The sequence below is a fragment of the Chamaea fasciata genome, unplaced genomic scaffold, assembly GCF_029207755.1.
Source record: "Chamaea fasciata isolate MVZ Bird 193981 ecotype frontalis unplaced genomic scaffold, bChaFas1.0.hap1 SCAF_17, whole genome shotgun sequence".
Lineage (NCBI taxonomy): Eukaryota > Metazoa > Chordata > Aves > Passeriformes > Sylviidae > Chamaea > Chamaea fasciata.
Window position 1 is genome coordinate 5,928,583 of NW_027094102.1, and position 17,907 is coordinate 5,946,489.

General features: G+C 53.7%; 1 long non-coding RNA gene across 2 annotated transcripts; it reads right to left on the reverse strand.

The window, feature by feature from the left end:
* Positions 1-11,451: 11,451 nt before the first annotated feature.
* On the reverse strand, positions 11,452-15,484 carry LOC136298440 (uncharacterized). 2 transcript variants are annotated; one of them, XR_010723314.1, is made up of 4 exons: positions 15,306-15,484; positions 14,899-14,996; positions 14,713-14,783; positions 11,452-13,624 (listed from the first exon to the last, which is right to left on the reverse strand). It is a non-coding gene; the product is annotated as an uncharacterized lncRNA (long non-coding RNA). The 2 variants fall into 2 exon arrangements; XR_010723313.1 differs by having other exon boundaries at positions 14,713-14,996.
* Between the last annotated feature and the right edge of the window lie 2,423 nt (positions 15,485-17,907).

The window sequence follows — 17,907 nt, forward strand, 5'->3', positions numbered from 1 at the left end:
CCCACGGGAGCTGTAGGGATTCCACAGATACATTCAGCAAAATATTTCTATGAAGTAGATGCGTCCTCCAGGCTCTGAGTGAGCCGTGCAGGCTGCGCAAACACAGCTGGGGGGACGTGGAGCATGCAGGGCGTTACAGCATGAACTCACACACAGCCTGGCCATGCAGGGAGATGTGCCGCCCCACAATGTGTGTGCTACAGAAATATATAAGTAAACTCCTGTGCGCTCAGTACAACCATGAGGAAGGAGCAGTAAAGCTGTCCCAACACATGGGCAGCGTCAGAGGCGTGGGAGAGGGGTTGTGGCTGTGCCCACCAGAGCCATGGGGGAATTTGTTCCCGTTTTCCCTCGCAAGGCAGATCCGTGCTCGGCTGTAGGGTGCCCTGAGCAGATGGTGGGGAGCAGGGCAGGGCCACCAGGCCTGGGGCTCAAAGGCTGTGCCAAGGGATGGGGGGAGCCCTGACCACCCCCCTCCTGCACCTCTCCACCCTGAATGAACATCCACAGCTGGGCTGAGTTAGAGGGGATGCAGGGGAAAGCAAAAGTCAGAGGGACTGACTTTTGGGGGTAGAGAATTGTGGGGGTCCTTGAGTGGGGGGGAGGGGGCGGCAGCATCAGCCGGGGATGTCTCCAGCCCTTGCACCCCCTTTCCCAGCATTCAGGGCCCGTTCACAGCCAGACCCCCCTCCCACGGCCCTACCCATTTTCCCAGAGTCATTTCCCCAACATTTTTTGCAGAAACCCTGTTAACTAAGTGGCGAGCAGTATTTAAACACAACACTGTAATTATCAATTCCCCCCCCCCCCCCCTTCAAACGCCAGGGTTTAATTGGCTCCAAGACGAGGAAGCCACAAGCAGAGTTATAAAATGAACTGACCCCGCGAAATGATGCAACATCTGGAGGCAGGGCAGGCGGGGAGGCAGGAGCGTCTCTGCGGAGCAGCCGTACGTGCAGCCTGCGCCGATGGGAAGGGCCCTGTGGAGCTGCATCCCGGCTCCTGCCTCGGGAATCCCCTGCCAGAAGAAAGAGAAGCCCCTCGGTGCTTACCTGCCCGCGGCCAGGCGCGTCCCCTCGGCACCTGCACAACAGGAGCCCTCTCCTTACAAACGGCCTTCAAAAAATTTCCCCCAAGTCCACCCGGGTGATTATTTTTTTAGAGCTAATCAAGGAAATAAAGTTAAAGAGGAGGAGAGTTCCTCTTGTTTGGGGTCTGATTTGGGAGAAGGAGGGGGTGGGGGGAGTTAAAGAGACCAGTTGCTGCCCACAGCTTTGACCAGTGAGGGATTCAACCCTTATTACCATTTTGTTTTTGTCCAGATTTCCAAGTAGGGCCCCCTGCATTCAAATCATCGCCCTCCATCCTTATTGTAAAGGACAGGCCTTAGTGGGCCCCCTTTGGATTGTCCTCCATTAACAATCCCTTCTTTTGTGGAGGTGTTTCTTTTTCTATTCACACACATCGCTGATGGTACTTCAGGCCCAGCTCTTAAAGAAACTGTTTGCAAAATTATACCTTTCCACACACTACTCCACAAGGAAGCGGGGAACTGTAGTTAGGAAAACATTATTGCGGCTTGTAATTTAATTAAAAATGTTAAAGCTGGCAAAGGGGAAGGGAGAGAGGGAGAAAGAGCATAAGGGTGCAAAAGCAGGAACCAGGTTTATTTTCGTTTTGAGCTCTGCAGTCCCTGCACGGGCGGGGCTGGGGGTGTGGGGCAGTGCTCACCCTCCTGCCCGTGCACACCCAGAGTGTGTCAGCCTGCACTGGGACACGGGCTGCCCACGGCTGTCTGTGTGCCACGCTCCCAGGCCAGGCACAGATCAGGCAGCCAGACACCCTTAAGCAAATAATGTTTTGAAAATGTGAATGCGAGCTCGGACATGCGTGGACGGAGCCCCAGAGGCAGGGCTGTGCAGCGGGCGCCTGCAGCTGCCGGGTGCGTGGGGCAAAGCCCTGGCCTGTGGTGGCTGTGGGGGGTTGCACATTGCACCCCGTCAGCCTCCTCCTGAAAACCTCTCTCTTTTACGAGTTTAGGCTGAAAGAAAGCTGGAGGAGCTCAGCATCCTCGCTCTCAGAGAGGCTCAGGAGCACGTCTGCAGCGAGGACGCCCTTCCTTTGGTTATTGTTGTTATCCCCGTCGCCAACAGATCTGTAAATGTTCAAAGAACAACACGACTTTAAAAAAAAAATCATAATAATTCAGCTGGCGAAGCAGGGCAGAGCCTGACCTCCGGCTCCATGGATGAGTGCTTCGCTGGGACCCCTGCTGAGCCAATGTGGACCTTCAACATCAACTCAGAAATTGGTGTGATTTGCCTGGGAAACCAGCAGTCATAGAGCAACTGGCCTTGACAAGATGAAGAGGAAATGTATAGAAGACGTTTAATGGGTCGCAAAAGGGAGGGGGGGGAGAAACTCAGCCTGGAGTGCTGCATTTTGTATGTCTGGAGGGGCCCTTGTGCAGGAAGGGAAGGAGCAGGGCTGGGGAGGGGAGACTTTTTCAGGTTGGGCTTCATTTCCCAGCCATCAGAAGCCATCTGGGAACTCCTCTGCCCCGCAAAAGGTTATTTCCCTGTCCCTGGCTGGGACTCAGGCCCGGGCTGAGCTTCCAATAAACCCGGTGATTTCTTTAATGTCAGTGAATAGCTGAAGGCAGCCCGGCTGGCGAGGCTTTGTACGTCGACGCACTGGGCTGGGATTATGCACGCCTAATCGCCTAATTTTCTTCGAGTGATCTGGATGCCGTACTCTTGGGCTGTGGAACATTTTATAAATAGCTGTGCTTGGAGTTAATATGATTTACTGGAGAAAGACCAGTTAAGCAATTCCCCACCTAAGTAGAGCAGTAATGAACAGGCTCTGGAGAAGATGCCTTCCCCACCGGCTCCAAGAGGGGGTGGGCAGGGAAGCAGGGATGCAGAGAGGTGATGTTTATTTGTGTGCGTGCACAGAGTGTCATTGATTTTTAATTGTATTAAAAGAATTGCAGTAGCCACAAGCTGCCTCTAGGACTGGACTTTTCCCTTAAATATGTGCAGTGAAGCTGTGGCCTCCCCCTCCTGCTAATGCTTGTACTGCTGCAAAATCCCACTGCGGGAGCGAGCGGGGACAGCAGAGCCCTGCCCCACTGTACATGCCTTCTCCTTCTCCTTCCCCTTCCCCTTCCCCTTCCCCTTCCCCTTCCCCTTCCCCTTCCCCTTCCCCTTCCCCTTCCCTTTCCCCTTTCCCCTCATCCCTTTCTCCTGCCCTTTCTGAAGCCAAACCAAACCAGGAAGTCTCTCTGCTGCCCTGTTCCCCATTCTGAGGAAACTCCATTGTCAGGGGATGCCAGCAGAGCCAGGCTGAGCCCTGAGGGAAAGGAGCACCCCCTGGCCTGTCCCTTCCACCAGGGAGGGGACAGTGGCTGCAGCCTTGGCCAGGAGAGTCAGCAGTGCCTGGAAACCCAGTGAAGCCACTGCTGAGCACAGTGTCCCCCTGCCACCACCACTGAAGCCCTGAACCAAAACCACCAGGATTTCAGTGAGAACCCCCGTGGGGTCCCATTCAGGGATGGCCCTCCCCCCCCATTCCCAGGAAAATTACACCCTGGACCAATGCTCTGGAGCTCAGGGGAACACTGCTGGGACCAGGGATGCTCCTTGGGGAAGAAGGGGGAGATCAGCAGGTTGAGATGATGAAAACAACACTCTTCTCTTAGAAAATTCAAGGAGGAGAAATACACAGGCTTCAAACCTTGGTGGTGTTGGGAGACAGTGTCCAAGGCTGGTCCTGGCTCTGTGCAGCAGGCAGCAGAGGCTGAGATGGGGATAAAGTGGTCAGGCCTGCTCAGACTGGCCGGAGAAGGGCAGGGGCAACATTGCTTGGTGGCTCATTGGTCACATCCCACCTGGGAGATAGGAGACACCTCCCCCACGGTGGGGGAGGAGAGGGTCCCCCATCCCAAATCCACAGCCCAATTGTGCCACCTCAGCAGGGGAGGAGCTGTGCGCCCCCTTACACCAGCACAGGGATGAACCCCAGGCACGGGGGAGCCCCCCAGGGCTGCCCCTGCTCCCCCCACACCGGGGGATGTCAGACCCCACTCCCAGCCCCACACAAGCGCAGCATCCACACCTCAGGCACACAATAACCAGGATCCCCCCCACGCCCCCAGCACCTCCCCGCCCTCAGCTGTGCCTTCTCGAGGTGACCAGGAAAAATTAGGCTGGAAACTGTCCTGGTGATTGATCCGACCAAATAAACATCTCTAGGGAAAGGGAAGGAAGAAAAAAGCCTTTCTGCAGCGTGGAGCCCGAGAGGGGAAGCAGGTAATTAGCTATGTGATGGAGCAATCCTCTCCCGCCGAGGAAATTCTTGACACCAGAATTCTGCCCTGGGAAACCAAGTGTGACCCAAGTGAGGATTTTTATTTTCCCCTCTTCCCCTTTTTAAAATTAAGATCATTATATGTTTTTTAAATGTCAAGCCCAGGAAGAAGTGGCGGTGGTGGGGGCTGGGGAGCTGCGGGCATTCTTCACTTCAGAAGCTTGAATGTTTCAAAGTTGCTGCTGTGCTGTTAGCTGACGGCTATTGTGTGTGTTTAAGGCTGGGGGGGGGGGGCTGGGGAGGGGGCTCGGACCCCCCGTTGGTGTGGATTTGCTGTCCAAAGACCGTTAGAAAGAGGCAAGAATGAATGAGATTGAATGGAATTGTAATGCACAAGGCCCTCCTCCTTTCTCAAGGAGCTGGGAGGCCAGGAAAGCGAGTCGTGGGGAGAGCAGGCAGCTTTCCTCTACATAGGAAGAGGCTTTGCAAATCAGCAAATTGTATATTTCTAGGGGAAGAGGGGAGGGAGGGGGGTTATTTATTTATTTTTTTTTATTACAGATCTGGAAAAAAAATAAAAAAGCTCTGCAGCAGCTAAGAAGACCAAAAGGAGACAGAGAGAGAAAAGAGGGAGAGGAGACTTGATAGAAAAATCTGATTCCCAAACCTCTTGTAAGTGTAATTACTTTCTAAGAAAATGAATTGCTTTCTAAGAAAGATAAAAAAAAAAAATGCAGAAGAATGTCTGAAATTATATCAGGGACCAAACTCTGCTGATGCCTTTTCCTACACAGAGAGATTTCTGGGGCAGGAACCAGAGGCCTAGAACCCGCGAAACCTTTGTCTGAGACTTGAAAGGGGTCTGGGCTTCATTTTAAGGAGATTTTGCTTTCTCCCCCAGGCTATGGGTGAGCTCCGAGGCGATGATGCTCGGGCTGCCGGCGGGGCAGCGGCCGCTCGGCGCTGCTCCGGTGCCTGGGCCGCGTCCCGGTGGCAACAGACAGACAAAGGCTGCTTAGTATCGACTTATTCGGCAGAAACGAGGAGGGGGATGAGGTTTTTGGGGTGTTTTTTAGCGCTCTGCAGTGTGTGTGTGTGTGTGTATGTGAGAGAGCACGTGTGTGGTGTCTCTGTGTGTGTGTGTGCGTGTCACGTTGTCCAGGACGGGGCTGAGCGCACGTTTTTCCACGGTTTGTTGTGCCGCAGTTGATTTGGGGTTCAATCTTGTATATTTTTCTAATGTGGTCATCTATGCATGGTGGAGCAGGGGCTTGGAAATGGAAGGAAAGTGGAGGCATGTTGCTTGTCTCTGGGATTTCTTTGTTCGGGGAACAGTAGGTGGTAGGTTTAAAAAGGCAGAGAGCGACAGAGGAGGAGAAGAAGAAAGAAATGAAAAAAAGGGAAAAAAATGGCCCTTTACGAATCATCTGACTGTTTTCTTCTGGGATGGAGAAATGCTGCATTAGAGATTAAGGAAGGGCTGTGCTTAAGACAAAATGTCTCACTGGAAGCGTTGGTAAAATAGCAGCCAAACCCAGTCTGCCTGTAAAGCCTGGGATCAGGAAAAGGCTGCAGGGCCTCACAAGCGGGGGATGAGCTGGTGAGGGTATTTAATGGCAAACTTTGGAGGGTCTGAGCCGATGGTGGGTTTGTTTTAGAGGCGAAATAAACCCTGCTGCCAGCCTGCCGAGCAGCAGCGATCCCCCCCCCCCTCCCCACCATATGACACCGCTCAGTCACTACCGCGGGGCTTGGCATTGACAGGAGGCTCCAAATACCCCAACCCCGCCGCACCGGGGGAGGGCAGAGCAAAATCAACCCCTCGGCTTCTCGGGGGAGGATTGGCGGGGGGACGGGGGCAGGTGGAGGAGCTGAGCGCCCGGGGACAGACAGACCGACAGAGCCAGCTCCCCGCAGGGCCCTCCGGCCGGGTGCGGAACTGTCGGGAAGGGCACGGAGCGAAACATCGCCTCAGTTTAGGGGAGAAACAACCCGGGATGTTCCGTGCGTCCCCCCCAGGGCTGACCCCGGCGCCCCCGCGCCGCTGCTGCGGCTCCGCGCCTTCAACACCATGGACAGCGAAGCGGGGCCGGGCCGGGCCGGGGGGAGGACGGGCACCGGCGACCTGGGGCCGGGGGCACAGGGCAGGGGACGGTGACAGACGGACCGCGGGGCTCGGGGAGGCCGGGCCCGGCCCGGATGGGAGGCCAGAGGCCGGGAATGGGCAGGGGGGGGGCTGCCCAGACACCCCCGCATCCCGAGCAGCCCTGGAGCCCCTCCGCATCCCTCGTCCCCGGCTCGGAGCAGCACCCTCGGGGTTGGGTGTGGATGTCCGGTCCGAGCCTCCCCCGGAGACAGGCCCCGTGCAGACGGTAAACCTGAGCGTTTTCCTCCGTGTTAATTTGTTTAGGTTGTTTTCTTTTAAATCGATAAAAGATTGAGAGCCTCGGTCTGGCGGAGTAAATAGGTCAATATGGAACAGGCTCTAAATAAGCAGAATTTTTTTTTTTTTTTTTAAGTTTGAGAAGATGAAAAGCGAAGGTAAAATTCCCTTTGCTGTGTAATGTCAAACGCTGATTGTACCTGGTTGGTGCTTGTCATGAACCGCAGCATTATAAAAGAGGAAGGGGAAAAGGCACACAAACAGGGACAGGGCTCTCAGTGCTGTGGCTGCCTTGTAAATATGGCTCTTGCGTTTGGGTGGTGATATTTCACCTCCCTGCAGAGTATTTCAGCAGGCAACGGGGCCTACCAGTTTTTTTACGAGCTGCTATTTGGAGGCCGTTTCCCCTTCGGAGCCTGGCCTGGCATGGCACAGCCATCAGCGAAGGAGACGACGGCCTCAAAGCGATTGTTTTGCTCCAGCGGGGAAGGGAATAGATCCCTCTTCCAGCGGTTGTTGCCCAGCTGTCCTGGAAATGCTCATAGTGCTGAGGCAGGGAGAGACTTCCACCACTGGAGCAAGACACCTTCCATCAAAATCATTCCATCCTGCCTTCCCCCACCTTACACCCTTCATACCATGAAGGAAAGCACCACAGTGCATGGAAATACACCCAGGCAAATAAATCCTCGCCTGAAAGCTCTGCCAGCGAACACGCACAGCGCTGCTGGCCATAAAAGTTACTCCAGGCAGGGAATAAGGGCGTGTAGAGAGCCACAGATCTGCACATCCTGTCACAAAAAGGAGTGAGTGTGCCTGTATACAGGTTTTTGGGGGACTGTGTGTGTTTGGAGTGGGAGGGATGGACAATTAGCTCTGAAGAAGCAGGGTGCTTACCAAAAAATTAAACGCATGCAAGGCTTCTAAGCAAGACCTCTACTAACTGGGCATGGTCTGCTTGTTATTGAACACGATTTCTTTTCCCAGAGATGAAATTTGGTGACCTGAGATAAATAAATAAATCCCAGAGCCTGCTCCCATTGTAGCAGCCGCCCTGTGATGAGGTCTGTAAGTTTAACCAACAAGAGCTGCAGCAAACCCATCTCTGCTTACCAGCTCGCAAAATGGATGTGGTGGAAGGATATAGTGAAGCACCAGCTAAACTGCAAGTGCAGGATGCCTGAGAGGGATGGGGAGAGACGCCTGGATGCCACGGCAGAGGTTAGAGCAGGTTGAGGGCAACAAATCTATACGTGCTTTCAGCATTTTCCAGAGTGGAAGTTTTAGCTTAAAGAAAAAAAAAAATACTCTCTCCGTTTGTCACTTGGAAGTCAAACCCATTTCCTTCCAGGTCCCTGCTCCTGTGAATCTGAGCTCATGCAGCGTTAAGAAAAAATCTAGCATTAAACCCCAAATTATAAAATTCGTATTGTATATTTAAAGGGAGCCTCTTACTTTATATAACTCAGGACACATTGTCTCTTCTTGGAGAGAACGGGGGTGAAATCCTACACATTACTTTAAAAAATAAAAAAAAATTAAAAATAAAAAAAAAAGAAAGAAAGAAAACACGTTTTAAAATTACATCCATGTCAGCTCTAAAGAAAATTATCGCTGATGTCTTTTTGAGCTTGGAAATATAACTGTAGGATTCAGCTTTCCCCTCCCCCTCTGCTCCTCCACCCCCTCCCTTCCCAACGAAAAAAAAAAAAAAAGAAAAAAAAAGAAAAAAAAAAAGAAAAAGCAACAGAATATATAAAGCTCCTCTGATTAACAGTTTAGGTGCAGAACCCTATTTATAGGGTACACGTTCTCCTGTGCCGCCTCGATCCTCCATCCCGGAGCGGTGCATTATTGATGCAGCTGCAAGTGCTCAAAGCTTAAACAATATTTTTTCCAAAAGCCCCAGCAGCCCGCCCGGGAGGAAGGTGGGGACGGGCTGGCGATGCAGCCCTGAATGTTACTCCTCCAGTTTCAAGGACATCTTGCTGATGAGGATTTGGTTAATGGAGGAGAACTTATGTCCTAGCGGTGACGTCATTGGGTCCCAATGTAATCCTCTTGTGCTGAACCCAATCAGCAGATGTGCTGAGAGCCGGGATGCGGAGAAGAAGCTCTAATCCCTTAGACTGGATGAGATCAGCTGAAACAGCCAGGACTAGACCCCAAACCCCTCTGCTAGGAAGATCAAGAGAAAAGGGATAAATTGAGAGAGACGCCTCATAACCCCTTTAAAGAGCTTCGGAGAAGAGAAGAGAAAGATGGGTGGTGCACCAAGTTCATCTTGCTTTTAAAGCCTAGCGGGAGCCTGGTTTTCACTCTGATGAGGTCCTTCTGCATTGTTCCAGGGCAGGAGGAGAAAAGAGGAGGAAAAAAAAAAAAAAGAAAAAAAGAAAAGAGAGAGAGAGAGAGAGAGAGAAAAGGGGGAAAAAAGAGAGAGAGAGAGAGAGAGAAAAGTCTGAAATTCAAAGATAATGAGAGACTAGGCGCCTTTCTTATTCATCTCCAGCTTGCCTACACAAAAACAAGCGTCCTGAGCCACGGGAGGGCGTTTGCACTGGATCTGAGCGAGGAGCGGAGTTTGTGCCGCCGGAGCCGCCGGGCGCCGCGACCACGAGTGGGTAAATCCGCTACGAGCGGGGCTCCGGCTGTGAGCGCGGGGTGCGGGCGACAGTGGCGGGGAGAGACCGGCTCTATCGCTGACTTGGAACAGCATCAGGATTTTTTCCTCCCCTTGTGCAAGCGACCTTAATGGGCTTGTGATTTTTTTTCTTTCTTTTCTTTTTTTTTTTTAATTTTTAAATTATTTTTCTTTTTTTTTTTTTTTTTTTTGCTTTTGGACAAAAAAGAGGGGAGGAAGGGGAGGGGGTGAGAATTTTTCAGACGCGATATCTAGAGAGAGAAATCGTCCTAAATTCATAAGGCGACTCTAAGTCTGACGGCGATCAACGAAACCGGTTTAATTGCTTTACCCCTTTTCAATCCCTCTCAATTTTTTTTCGCCTTTTTGCATTGCTGTTAATTTTTTTAAATGAAGCTATTCTTGTGCCAACCGCGGCGGAGCGGAGAGATGGGAAACGCGTGTTTAACCTCCGCCTGTTTCCCTTCAAGAGGAGAGAAATTGACTCCTTTGCCTGGCCAGCAAAGACAAACACAGGAGCGGGATTTTCATTGCGCTCTGGGGAGGGAGCGGGGGTCCCCCGCATCCCCCGCATCCCCCCGCCGGCTGCCCGGGGTTCGGACGGCGGCGGCCCGGCGTGGAGAGGAGAGCCGCTCCCGCAGCCCCGGGACCGGAGGGGCTTGTGAAGCATCTCCGGGCGCTTTGCCGCCGCTCCTGCCTCCCTCCGTGCCGGGACGCGCCGCACTGCACCGGCAGCCGGAGCCTTGTTTGCGAGACTTCCTCGGCGGTACCGGCTCTGTTGTTATTATTATTGTTGTTATTATTATTATCACCGCCAGCCGCATTTTTCTCGCTGGTAGGGCCGGAGCTCGGGATGTGTCCGTCTGTCCGCCCCTCTGCCCCCTGGGCTGCTCCGAGCGCCCGGCGCTCCGCGTCTGCCCGGGTGCGCTGCAGCGGAGCGGCTGGGAGGAGGTCCGGGAGACGCTGCCCACTCCGGCAGGGCGAGGAGCGGGGGGAAAATGACGGGCAGCGGCTCCCGGCCGCAAGGCAGCCCCTCCTCGCCGCCCTCCTCCGCTCCCCGCCGCCCCCGGCCCCGCCGCGCCCCCGCGGCCGCCCCGGCGGAGGGGGGCCCCGGGCGGCGGGGAGGGCGGCCGGCGGTCCCGGCGGGGTGGACCCTGCACTGACAGCCTCTCTCTCTCTTTCTCTCCCACCCCCCCCCCCCCCGCTCTCTCCCGCAAGCCCCGCTCGCCGCCTGCCCTGCTCCGAGCGGGGACAGCCCGAGCCCCTCTCTGCGTGTTCACAGCGGACCTTGATTTAATGTCCATACAATTAAGGCACGCGGTGAATGCCAAGAGAGGAGCCTCACAGCTTCATTTTCATGGAAATTGGGGACATAAACCCTCTAATTACACTTAACAACAGCCACGGAGCGATCTATGGAGCATCCTCGGCCTTTTGACAAATAGGAGTAACAATGCGCCAGCGCCCGGCGGGGCAGCTGTCTCCTCGCATTAACGGGGGCACGGGGGGAGGCGGGGGGAGGCCCCGCTCCGGCCCCGCCGGGGCTTGCGGGGGCTCCCGGCGTACAAAGGGCAGGAGGAGCGGCAGGACAATGCGGGCAGAGCTGGGGGGGCCGCGGGCAGGGAGCGCTGCGAGGAGCGGGGCGTGGGCGGGGGGTGACTAGCGGCCCCTCGTTGCGGAGCGAGGGACCCCCCCTCCCCTGCAAAGGGACACCCCCCTCTTCTCAGCCTCCACAATGCCGTTCAGAGGCTCCCTGAAAAAAAAAACCAAAAAAACAAAAAAAAAAAAAAACAAAAAACAAAAAAAAAAAAACAACCCTCTGGGGGATTTTAGGAAGGGGGGCGCTTTTTCCTTCATTTTTTTTCAGTAGCTCTTTTTTGGTTTTATTTTTGCCGTTGCCCCTGCAATGCTCCTCCCTCACGTGGGGGCTCGGCCATGTGGCTCCCGCTGCTCTGCGGAGCCGCAGGACAGGTCCAGGGTCCTGTCCTGCCCCTCTGAGCCCCTCTGCCACTCAACTATTCACAGAAGTAAATGATGAGCCTGCTTTTTTTTTCTTTTTTTTTTTTCTTTTTTTTTTTTTTTTTTTTTTTTTTCCCCAAAAGCAAGGCTGGCAAGGTGAGGGGCTGCAGCACTGCAGCGTCCCCAGTGCCACCTCCGGCCCTGTCACCGCAGCCTGCAAGGTGGCACACGTCCCCTTTCGCAGTCTCCAGCGAGACTGCAGCAGCACACACCAGCTCTCAGGTTAGGCTTTAGACCTCAATAAATCTCTGTTGTAAGACTCGTGTATTCAACTTCCTAAAGACATAGCGAGCCCTAAGTTCGAGCTTCCTGAGGACTGTGCTTGGGCAAGGGAGGATTTGAGGATTTGGCAGCAAAAAGCCATAGAGCTGGATTGAGCTGCACACACCCAACTCTCTGTGCCCCCTCCCCGCTTCGTCTCTGCTCCACTTCTGCCAGCACTGCGTCTGTCCAAGGAACCGAGGCCGTGGATGTCTCCATCCGCCATCCCTGCAGTGCCTGTGTGGGACACACGACCTTGTCTGCAGAGGAAATGTCAGTGGCACAGCACTCGCCTTGCTTAGGAAGGGGGGGAAAAGGAAAACCTTCCCGTACTTTGTGGGATTACTTGACTTCAAGCTGGCCTGTGAAAAGCAGGGACTTTCAGGTAGGTTTCTCCTGGGGGAAGAGGGGCAAGGGAAGGATCAGACGACACGGGCTGTGGAGGACAGGAGCGTGGTGGTGGGGCTGTTCTGCTGCAGAGGCATTGCACAGCCGAGCAGTTGTGGACGGGTCATGCCTCCAAAGCTGTCAGGGGACAGGAGTGAGGAAGCACCCGATGTCCATAGGGCTCCATCGAGTGGTGCAGCCACCCATCCCTCCCCTGGACCTGATCCTGAGTGTTGCTCCAGTGAGGCCGGGTACCCTGTAACTGCAGCAGCTCATGGGGCAAGAGGCTGTGAGGTGTAGGATTGCCAAGCTGCATCAGGAGGGCTCTAGGGGCACAGAGATCGTTAAAAGAAGCTGGATTTTTTTCCCTTCCCTCTTTCCCAATAGACCAGCACAGGTGTTGGAGACCTGCTTGCCCCCACATCCATCATGTGCTGCAATGTCACAGGACACATTTTGACCTCATTTGCCCCCAACATAAGCTGGGCTGTGCGGTGACTGGATTCACTGCTGTGGGATGGAAACACCCCTGAGCTCTTCCATGCAACCCTGTGGGGGCAGAGCTCTGGCCACAGGGCAGTTCTGCTCTTGAACGAGTTTTTGGGTCTTTGCAAAGCTTCTAGGGAGGAATAAGAACCCAAGTGCAGGGAGACAGATCCTGATAAAGCTAAAGTTGACATTGACAGAAAGGAGTGAACCACTCCAAGGTAATCTGCAGTGCAGCAGGAAAGCTGCTGGGCTTTCTCCAGGGGCCACCAAGAGGCCAAGGACGGCTCTGAAGGAATGCAGGTAACTGATGGGGTCTGTGTGGCACCCAATGGACCAGATTGGGCCTGGTCCCCAGACTGGGATTGAAAACGAAGATTGGTTGTGCTAAAGTGGTGCAAGCCAGATGCTTATCCCGGACCAGATCTCTCTCCAGGTTTGCACAGACTCCTCAGCAAACAGGACTGCCTCAACTCCTAAATGTTCTCCCTCAGGTTTTCTGTGTGCTCCCTTCTTAGACAAGAGGGGATTTATTAAATCTGATCACTCAGATGTAACCCTCTTCCCTCACACACAGCCCCCTCCTGTGCTACCACACCTCTCGCTCCAGAGTGCCTGGCAGCAGCCGTCCCCCTCCCTGCTCCGTGCAGAGCCAGAGGCTGCGGCACTGTCACTGTCGGGAGGGGCCACACAAACCCCAACAAGCCCTGGGGCCACCACACTGCAAGGAGCCCTCCCGAGTCACCGGTGTGGCACCCAGGGAGGCAGCAGGGGCCACATGGGCTGGGGCTGGCAGGCAGAGGAGCGGGGAAAGCTGACAGTGCAACTGGCCGTGGTTTCCTTCTGCATCTTCCCTGCTCCTACACTGACCCCTCTTTAGGAAAGTCAAGGCTCAATCACCTGGGAGCAGAAAGTTATTGCACAGAGAGCTCCATGTGCCCATAAACTGCTCTCTCTTCTCTGTCGTCTTTGCTGCTCACTGTGGATTCACAGGTCCCTCGAGGATATGGTCCCACCTCAGTGCCAGCTCCTTAGGCGTGGTTGGTGGGGATCCTGCAGTGATTCCTGGCTGGCTCAGAGGCTCAGCTCTGCTGTGGTTCACCTCCAGGAAGTCACACATCCCACAGGCTGCTCAGCTGAAAAAAGCCCCCAGAGCAACACCATTAGTCACGCAGCAAGGACAGCACTGCCACCAAGTCACCTCCAGTCACAGGCACCACCTCCTTGACATTCAGAAGGAGGATTTATCCAAGATCAGATATTATCCTGTGCCAGCCACAGCTTTAGTCCAGTTTCCTGGTGGGAAAGCTTTGGGGAAAACATGAGCTGCAACAATGGGCCTGCATCAGGCCATTCTATGATAGAGTCGCCACGGAGGAGAAATCATCATCTTATTTCCCCTGTACAGCTCCCCCACACTCAGGGGTGACACAGTTTCCTCCCCCCAGGGAAAAGCGCTGCTGAAGCCAAGTTGAGGTGAGAAGGAAACATTACCTTCCCCCCTCTAAGCACCTCCTCCTTGTAGATGTACACAAAGCACCACATCCACAAGACAACTGCTCGGGGAATGGCTTTGCACATGACAGGCTCATACTGTACAAGTCTTGACATCAGCCACTAAGGACAGGTTAAAAAATAGGTGTCTTTTCTTCCAAATCACCTCAGGGCAGATGGAGCTGCCTCGTCAGCCCACTGTGTGTGCCAGGGAGGCCTTGGATCTGAGCTACATTTAGAAATACAAGCCACACTTGCAGACAGGATAAGGAGAAACCAGCCTGGGCAGAGGCCTGAGTTTTGATGACATGAGAGTAAATCTAAGAAAGAAAGTGAGAGTGAAGTGCAGAAAAGGCTGCTGCAAGGAGAGGGAACCAGACAATTTCCATGGCTGTCTACGTAGGAACAGGCCCAACCTGCAGCAAAAATGATTCAGGTAGTAGGAAAAGAACCTTCTGGTGGAAAGGACAGAGAAGCACTGGTAACAACCGGAGAAGGAGGAGAAATTCCTGCCCAAGGAAGCACCTGGCAGGAGTCCCAAGGTGGCACTGGTCCCTTCAGCCTTAAAGTGCCACAAAGAGAAGGTGGCATCACACATCTATTTCTCCTGAAAATATAGCAGAGCCCCCAAACACCTTCATGTCTTTTCCTAAACCCAGAGGGTTCATCTGTGTCTCCAAAGAGACGAGAAAGGTGCCACTGCTCAAGTGACAATAAAAGAGTGCAGTACCTTGTGCTCCTCATACAAAAACAAGGTTGAGGCATCATGAGAAGTGGTCAAATTCAAGCTTCATTTCTTTTCTAAAAAGATGGAAATGAGATATATCTTCAGCAGTCCTATGGGAATAATCCTGTTTGGGATTACTTCCTCACATGGTTTGTCCCAAGCCAGCTCAAAACCAATTGAGAGCATTACCAAGGTATAATACCCTCAGGTGACATGTCAGAGGGATTGCCATTTTCTGTCACCTCCTAACAGCTCCCTTTCAATTGACTGCAAACCTTCCTGGGTACCTGTGCAGAAACAGAGGAAAACATCGATAATCTGAGGTGTGTAGGATTATATACATACTATACAGGTGAATATAAATATAAATATAAATATAAATATAAATATAAATATAAATATAAATATAAATATAAATATAAATATAAATATAAATATAAATATAAATATTATAATGCAGCTGTCTCTCTGTCCGGAGGACTTGCAAAGTCAGACAGGGGAGGATTCAAAGCACTCACTCAAGGACCCTAAACCATACCCTGCCATGGAGGGAAGGGAGAGGTGATTTCTTTAGGCGTCAGGACAATTCACCTCACCTGCAGCACAGCTTTCGCAGCCTGGGCTGCCCGAGTTTTGTCACCAGAAAGGGAGGGACCCTCAGCACAGCATCCTCCCTCCCTGAAGACCTTGCCCGTATTTCACAGCAGCTTTCCTGCGTTGTTCGTGGAGCTGCTCCAGGACAGGGAGAGCGCAGGGATCTTTTTCACAGCCCTCTCTGATAACCCTCTAAGCAACCCCAGCGCCAGCTGCTGCCCAGCCTGGGCAGGCAACAGCTCTTTAAACTTTTATCACCTTTAGCACAAAGGGAGAAGGACCCGTGAGAGAAGTGGCTCCTGCAGAGCAGAGAAGACAAAAGCGGGACAAAGCCACCGTGCCTCCTGCAAAGGGCCAGGAGGCCGCAGGATGGCACCACTGTCGCTTCTCCTCCGGGACAGCAGGGACACCGCGCCAGGGCCGGGCCGGAGCGCTCCTGGGCCAGCCCCCGGCCCTACCTGGCGGCGTTTGTGTCACCGAACCGCCCGTGAATGATCCGGTATCCTGCACCTACACACGCCCCGAGATACGAATTGGGTTTCGAGACTGTGGCTTGAATTAAATTTCATTGTGAATTGAGGAGGCAACTCTGCCTCCTCCTGCCAGTCCAGCCGCAACCCTCTGCTCTGGAAACAGCCAAAAGGGATCTTCTGCTATATCCAAGGGATCTTCTTCTACATTCATCCATCCTCAGCATTTTAGCCTGTCGCCCCTGTCTGCCTCCGGCTTTGCGGCTTGAAAACCCTGTGTGCCTGGAAAGGCAGCCCGGTCCCCATCCCGGTCCCCGACCCGGTCCCCATCCCAGTCCCATCCTGGTCCCATCCCGGTCCCAGCCCGCTCCCAACCCAGTCCCCAGCCTGGTCCTATCCCGGTCCTCAGTCCGGTCCCCAGCCCTGGCCCAGCCTGGTCCCCAGCCCGGTACCCTTCCCGATCCCCATCCTGATCCCATCCCGGTCCCATCCCGGTCCCAGCCCTGCTGTGTCCCGGGGCTGCCGGCCCCTCTGCAGGGCCGGGGAAGGGGCGAGGGGAGCCATGGCTGCTGCCGGGCGCACGGTGGCACTCGCTCTCCATCCCGGCAGAGGCTGCGGGCAGCGGCAGCCGGTGCAGGAGGCAAAGCAGGCGTTGAATTGCTCTGTCAGAAGAGGCGTGCTCGGCTCCTTCCCTGCGCCCCCCGGCCCCTCTCTGGATCTTCCAGACACGGCCGATCTGCTCCTGCCCCGGCCCCTTCTCTCACACGCAGCGGTTCTGGACGCTAGGGCTGCCACTTACTCGGGGTGTTGGCCAAGAACTCGTGTCTGAAACAAGGCCGGGAGTGTGCAAGGAGCAAAGCCTTTCCTGCTGCTCTGCAAATGAGCGCCGTGATAAACCAGACAGGGCAAAGCCCTTTCACTCTATTAGGATGGGAGAAGGTTACAGTCTTCACCTAAAAACCAGTTCTCCCTCCTTTCCCTCATTTTCACAGGCCTCCCAGCTGAGATCCACATGAATATGCCCCTTCTCCGTCCTCAGAGGCGGCACAAGCCTCCCCTTCCATTGCCTCTCACAAGTTAACACAGCCTCCAGAGGGAATGGATGCTCCTCAGCACTTCACTGCACCGTGGAAACACCCAGCCTTCCCCCACCTCATTCCATAAAATCTTGTATCCTTTCCCATATGGAAATGCCAGCTGATTCAGAGAGGTTCATGTTTTGTGCAAAGCAGTGATCAAAGGCTCTGCTTGCAGCTGCTGAGCTTGATTTGAGCTATTGCACAACACAAGAAGCAGCCTCCTAACCCACCTTATCCCCAACAGCATCTCCAAACGAGGAGTGGTATTTAAATGAGACCTACAGAAATCACCTAATATGATGTGTCAGATCTCTTGCATTCAGATGGGAAAAAAAAAAAAAAAAAAAGGGCAGAAGCAAGGGAGAGGAGGAGGTGGTATGTGCACATGACAGATTTTGTCAGGAGCTTGTGCATCAGCTCACAGAAAGAGGACTTTTATCCCATGCTTGGAAATGGGGAATTTCCATTTTAAAGGGGTTACTTGTAGGGTGGCACCCCCATAAGAGACATCCCACGGGGTCCTGCAGCAGGAGAGGTTGTCCAGTGCTCATGCCAAGGCACAAGGATGCTGGATCCAGGGGCAGTACAGTTGTAGGCTTGGAGCAAAAGGCATGAGGAGCTGACACCCAAGCGTCTGGAAATTAATGAAAGCAGGGAGAAGGGAGGTGGAACTGGGATGGAGCAAAGCAGTGCTGTGAACTGGCCAGTGAAAGCAGGAGGACATGGGGGATGTTCTCCTGGGCTGCCTGGCAGTTTTCTGCTCTAAACTCTGCTGGCAGCACAAACCCTTCCCACCCAAGGCTGCCCCTTTTCCCAGTGCGAGTGACAGCCTGCAAAGCCAGACATTTCCACTGTCAGATCCTGATGCAAAGCCTTACCACTGGAAACCTGGCATTCCACAGCTACACTCAGGTGCAGGCCCCAGAGACAGAAAAGCTTTTGGCATCGTTACAGGAAAAGATCTGGAAGTGCTGTAGGAAGTTACATCCCAATTAGCTTCACGTAAAGGTGGGGTAAGCATTACAAAGCATTTAAAAGATCAAATGCAAAAGCAC